This window comes from Ipomoea triloba, chromosome 5 (genome assembly GCF_003576645.1).
Source record: "Ipomoea triloba cultivar NCNSP0323 chromosome 5, ASM357664v1".
Taxonomy (NCBI): domain Eukaryota; kingdom Viridiplantae; phylum Streptophyta; class Magnoliopsida; order Solanales; family Convolvulaceae; genus Ipomoea; species Ipomoea triloba.
This window is the reverse complement of record NC_044920.1, coordinates 18141223-18148501: the sequence shown is the minus strand read 5'-3', so window position 1 is coordinate 18148501 and position 7279 is coordinate 18141223.

The following is a 7279-nucleotide window of genomic DNA, read 5'->3' as shown; positions in this document are numbered from 1 at the left end:
CTTCCCGCAATAGTCTTCATTTGTTTTCCCGAATTACAGGAGCATCCGTAGATGGAGAAAATGAAGATTGCTCTAAACACATACAAATATTAGATAAAGTCATGAGTCAAATAACAATCATTTACAAATACTATAGAAATTATTTTTGAGAGATTTTAGAAAGATGGTGAACATAAACACTTACGAAAATGATTACTTTTGGAGAAAAAGTATTTTGGTAAACATGAATACTATTTTGGTACTCATAGTTGATAATCCTTGTTTGCTAGTTATTTTCTTCATTTTGGCGAGAAAAGGGAAAAAATTATGGGGAAGGATGAAGAATTTTTTTGCAACAATGGAAGAAGATGGGAGAATATATACTCGGAGGATGAAGATTTTTTTTGCAACAATAGAAGAAGATGGAAGAATATATACTCGGATTAAGATTATGTTATGGAAAGGAGTGCATAATGATTACTAATGAAGAGGATATAATGGGATTAGGATGAAATTAGGGAAAGAAATGTGTAGTATTGTAAGATATATATTTATTTATATAATAACTATTTCCATATGAACGTATGTAATTGCCAATTTCATAATTACGTATAGGTATAATAGGATAATACTATATATATATATATATATATATATATATATATATATATATATATATATAAATATAATTACTAAAAATGCCCCTATAATTGGGTGGGAAAATTTTGGAGGAGGATATTGCTTTTATATATAGTATAGATTAACAAGATATATCTACTTTCCTAAACATATTTATTACTTAAGATTTAATTCCATTTTTGGTCCTAGATTATATGTGACAATCCACTTTTAGTCCTTTTTTATCAGAACATCCACTTTTGGTCATAGTATTATTGTGACATGACCATTTTTGATCCTCTATCAACAAAACAGTTTAAATGTCGTTAATTACAAAGACATTTCGGCCTTCAATTATAGATTTTTTTCAAAAAAATAAACATAAAAAATATAGTGGGTCATCTACGTTGTATTAAAAAAAAAAAAAAAAGATCAAAATGTCCTTGTATTTGATGACATTTCAACAATTTCGTTGATGAAGGACCAAAAATGGTCATGTCACAATAATACTAGGACCAAAAGTGGATGTTCTAATAAAAAAGGACTAAAAGTGGTCTATCACCTATAAATCTAGAACCAAAAATAAAATTAACTCTATTACTTAATTATTATATATCCAATTTCATAAACATTTTCAATTATTAGATACATTATTAATGTATGACACGTATTGTTTTTAATAATGTATGTAATTAGGAACAATTAATAATGTATCTAATAATTGAAAAGAGTACGTGTGATACATTATTAATTGTTATCAAACAATTTATATATATTAATCACACGTACGGCCATAAACATTAATTTTATTTAAATCTCTTAATTAACATTAAATTAGTATAATCAGTCACATATTAAAGTTATATTTTAATGTTATAAACAATGTTGTTAAACACATATATTGTAATCACTCATCTCTTCTTCATTTGATGTGCTTTTAATTTCTCCCTTTTTAGCATATGTTGTCCACCTTTTTAAAAAGTAGTGCTTAGGTTAAAAATCAAAAGCTTACAAGAGAATTTCAACAATAAAAAATAGATATAAAAAACAACTTAACGAAGAGAAATCTTTACTAATTGAATATTGATAAAGATTCTGACAGAGAAAGGAGATTGACAGATTGGATTATTATATTATGACAGAGAAAATTTAAATTTTGATGAATATATATTCATACAAGATGTTGCAATTGTTTCTAATGGTGACTAATAAGGTTGTAATTAAATTTAAGAGTTTAGGGGTTTAAATAGATTTAGGAGTTTAGATAGATATAGGAAATTAGATGATTTTGATAATTAAAATTAAAGAATTCTTCTTCTCAAAAAAAAAATTAAAGAATTCTTAATTATAAATATAATAATTTAGAAAGTCTGTTCAGTTTTTTTTTTTTTTTTTGAAAGGAGTCTGTTCAATTCTTAATTATACTAATTTATTGTTAATTACGAGATTTATACAAAACTAATGTTAATTAATTTAAGAGATTTAAACTAATTATACCGTACGTGTGATTAATATATATAAATTGTTTGGGAACATGCAATTAATAATGTATCTAATTGGGAACAATTAATAATGTATCTAATAATTTAAAAAGTTTAGGAAATTAGATATATACTAATTAAGTAATAAATATTTTAGGAAAGTAGATATATTTTCTTAAATAGGAATAAAAGAGTTTCCTAATAAAATACAAGTTTTAAATATTTTACAAAAAAAGACCCGATCAATATTGACTTTGTTTCTTTTTTAATGATGTGGCATCTTCTCCTTCACCGCCGATTAGAACTGTCGAAACGGGCTGGCGGGGCAGGGCCCGCTAAAGCCCGCCAAAATACGGGCCTAATGTTGGTCGGCCCGCCCCGCCCCGCCTTGGCGGGGGCCCGCCAAATTTTAAAACTTTTAACTTTAAATAAAAATTATTATAAAAATATAATAAGGGTATACTAAAATAACTTGGATAGTTTAAATATATAATAATACATTTGTAATTTTTTTTAAACACAATAATAACTAATAAATAATCAAATACATAATGTGTCAATCTATAAATCAATAACAAATCATTTATACAATTTACTAGTTTTTTATAAACTTGAATATATATATATATATATATATATATATATATATATATATATAATAATTATTATTATTATTTAATGTTATAAATTTATTATTTTAGTATTTGTTTACTTTAATAGTTCTTTTATTATATATTTGGCGGGCCCCCGCCATGCCCGCAGGTTAGACCGGGGCGGGCTAAAAAGCCCGCCAAAATACGGGCTCAAAATATCAAATCCGTCCCGCCCTTTTCGCAGGGCGAGGCTGGCTTACTCGACGGGCTAAGCCCGTTTTGACGACTCTACCGCCAATGTATAGCATCTAACATCGGCGGTGCATCAAATATTAATCCATCAAACAAATGCCAAAATTAATACTGCTAGGCCGAAGTCTCAACATCGTAATATTTCGCCTAGGCAGTCAATTAATAAGCAAAGTTTTGCCCCTAAAAGGAAATATACCAATAAGTTAAGTGCACAAAAACTACATTGGAAAATGGAAAAATTTCCAAACAGTGAATCTGAGAGATTTTATCCCACTAAGCAAAATTGGTTTGAAGAAATTAAACCATAGTCTAAATCTAGGTTTAATTCCTTTCATAGACTAAAACAATATACTTCCCAAGTGCCAAAGAATAGAGTAAATTTTCAAAAACCGACACCAAAAATATTTTCAAAAATTAGCTATGATTATAAGGTTAATAATGGTTACAAATCATCTAACAATCAAGGACCCAAACAAAACTAGATACCTAAAAATGTTTAAATTATTTACAGAAAGTTTGGTACTTCGATAGCGGGTGTTCCGACACATGACTGGAAATAAATATAGTCTTGTAAATTTCAAAACTACCGAAGAACCAAAAGTTGTGTTCGGTGGAAATGATCGATACGGCTCAACCAATGGAACCGGAACAATTGTACGAACCGGATTGGAAATCGAAGATGTATCCTATGTAGAAGGCTCAAATTTAACTTGTTTAACACAAGTCAATTTTGTAACAAAGGATACCTCGTAGAATTCTTCAAACATAAACGTCAAGTGAAGAACGAATCAACCAGCGAAGTCGTACTTGAAGGAACAAGGAAGAAAAATATGTATGTTGTGGACTGGAACATGACAAAAGCCTTTGTATGCTTAATGGCAAGAAATTCAAGCACCACAAGTTGAGAATGACACAAAAAGTTGAGTCATTTGAACTTCAAGACTATCAACAAGCTAGCAACGAAAAATCTAGTCAAAAGTCTACCCAACATCACGTACAAGAAAGACCAAATCTGTGACGTATGCCAAAGAGGAAAACAAATAAAGACTTCATTCAAATCCAAGACTCATGAATCGAGTTCAAGACCTCTCAGTCTATTACACATGAATCTTTTTGGTCCAGTAGACCCAGTAAGTATGAGTGGTAAGAAATATACTCTTGTTATTGTTGATGATCTTTCCATGTACAGACATTATTTCTCAACAAAAAGAATGAAGTGGATAAGAAGCTACCAAAATTACTTAAACAACTCCAAAATGAAAAGGAAGTCAAACTAGTCAAAATATGTACATATAGAGGTACAAAATTTGTGAATGGCGTGATCCAAGCCTATTGCAATTCCCAAGGAATTTTGCATCAATTATCAACAAAACGGTGTGGACGAAAGAAGGAATATATAGAACGCTTAAAGAAGTTGCACGAGTCATGATTTCGACCGCCAATCTACCAAAACATTTTTGGGCAAAAGCTATCAACACTGCTTCTTATACTCAAAATAGGAGTATGATTCACAAGCTGCACGACAAAACACCATATAAATTATTGAAAGGGAGAAAACATAACCTTAGCTATTTTCATTCATTTGGTTGCAAATGTTTTGTTCTTAATTATGGTAAAATCTATTTTAAAACATTTGATGAGCGTGCATATGAAGCAATATTTTTGGGTTATTCATCTACCGGCAGAGCATTTAGAGTATTAAATAAATCAACAATGGTGGTAGAAGAATCAATATATGTTGTATTTGATAAATCAACAAAAATCAATGAAGCGAATGTTTTGAAAAGTGGTAAAAATATTCAAAATATTTTAAGTGATACTAATGATGCATCTGAGAATGAGATCTTGTAGGGATTAAATGAGTTGGAATTAAACAATTCCAAGTTTTGAAGAAAAGATGTATTGGATATTAGAGATGAGGATGAGGTCAACCTAAGAAATGAAGGCAATCATGAGGATGATGCTAACCCTAATCGTGATGGTGATGTTAACCCTAATCATGAGGATGAGGCTAACCCTAATAAGGACAAGGTTGACCAGGCTAACCAAAATCAGTCAACGCATTCAAGTCATCCTCCACCTACAACCAATGCCCAAAATGCTTTCCAACCAAATCGAAAGTGGCTTAGAAGTCACCCATGATATTTTATTATTGGAAATGTGCAAGAAGGCAAGAAAACTAGATCTTCTACAAGAGTATGTTAATGGGGTTCTAGAGTTTGTAAAAATTGCCGAGGAATATACAAGTAAAATTGGTGAAAATTATATAGTGTGCACTTGTTGTGATTGTAGAAATAATAAAAAAAAGTTTTGTGGGACTAAACAAATTAAGAGTCATTTGATACGTCGTGATTTTAAGGAAGGATATGACCGGTGGATATGACATGGTGAAAATGTACCTCTTAGTACAAATGATGTCGAATTAGATGTAGAGAAAGATCAAAGTAAAGAAGATAATGTTGGAAATGGTAGAGACAATGACTGGCTAGATGAATTGATTTGTGATATGCAAGGGGATTTTAATGAAATTCCTCAAGAGTTTGAAAATTTTTTGAAAATTCTAGAAAACCTTTGCTTTTTGGATGTAGTAAATTTAGAAAGTTATCATCAATGCTTAAATTTTATAACATAAAAGCAAAGAATAGGTGGAGTGGTAAGAGTTTCACGGGGTTATTGGAACTTCTAAAGGACATGCTTCGTGATGATAATGAGCTTCCTTGTTCAACTTATGAGGCAAAGAAAATGTTATGTCCGTTGGGCATGGAGATTGAAAGGATTCATGAATGTCCAAATGATTGTATTTTGCATTGGAAACAATACAAAGACTTGCATGTGTGTCCGAAGTGTGGAGCATCGCGTTATAAATAGGCTTCGATGATGCATGTGAGAAGAAGAAAGGTCATCATGCGAAGGTGTACTAGTAATGTGCACTGAAATTCTGGAAAAGCAAAAATGTGCACTGTAAGTAGAAAATTATGAAACAACTATGAAAAGACTAATCATAAAATATCACAATATTCTAGTAAATTTAGTAATTAGTGATTCATTCATGATAAAATGCTCTTTAAATAAATACATAATTATATATATATATATATATATATATATATATATATATATATATATATATATATATATATATAACACCTATGATCTAAAAACTAGAAGGCACAACAATTTGCTCTAGAAGGCTAAACAATGTGCTAAAAAATGTTCAACAATATGCACTTTAAGGCAAACAATATTCACTACGAAGGCACAACATTGTGTTCTGTATGGCATAACAATGTGCTCTGGAAGAAAGGACAATGTGCATTGGAAGGCAAAAAAAAAAAAAGGAAAATTGTAATTTATGCCCGTCAATTATCAATGTCACCCCTGAATTATTAGTGATGTAAATGTTGCCCCTCAATTTTCAAAACGATACATATATTGTCCCTCACATGTGTAAATGTTGCCCCTCAATTTTCAAAACGGTACATGTGAGGGGTAATATATGCACCATTTTTAAAATTGAGGGACAACATTTACACTACTAATAATTCAAGGGTGACATTGATAATTAACATATTATAGAGGGATATAAATTACAATTTTTCCATAATACCACTGCATTTTTGTAAGTTGCTTCATTCTAAACGTTGATCTGAGCTGAATCAAGGGCTGAGATTACATCATATTTCTCACATAAGGTTTCTTTTTCACTTGATCCTTTATATATATATATATATATATATATATATATATATATATATATATATATATATATATATATATATGCACACACACACTAGCCTTTTCTATGCGCGATGCGTAAAAACATATGCCCAATATTTATATTTTAAAAAATTACTAACAAATTCTTACTAATTAAAATATAAATAAAAAAATTATTTATTATATTAATTCAATATATAATGTCTACAAATATTATTATCATTAAAGAATATAAGAAAAGATATGGTGGATGCATGTGCATGGTAAAGTTAATGGAAAAGATAATGAAAATTATAACAGTAAGGGTATTTTTGTCTAAAAAATTGTGTAGTACAACTATAAAAACACAATATACAAAAATGGTTAGCACTTAACACACACACACACACACACACATATATATACCTACGATATTAATAGAAAGCATAACAATGTGCTCTGGAAGGCATAACAATATGCATTGAAACTCTAAAATGGCAAAAATGTGTATTGTAAGGTAGAAAAATATGAAACACTTTTTGAAAATACTAAATTTAATGCATGATCTTTATCACAAATCATAAATGATCACAATATTCAAGATCAAATGCTCTTTAAATATATACATATATATATTAGTTAATTCAAAGGATGATAATC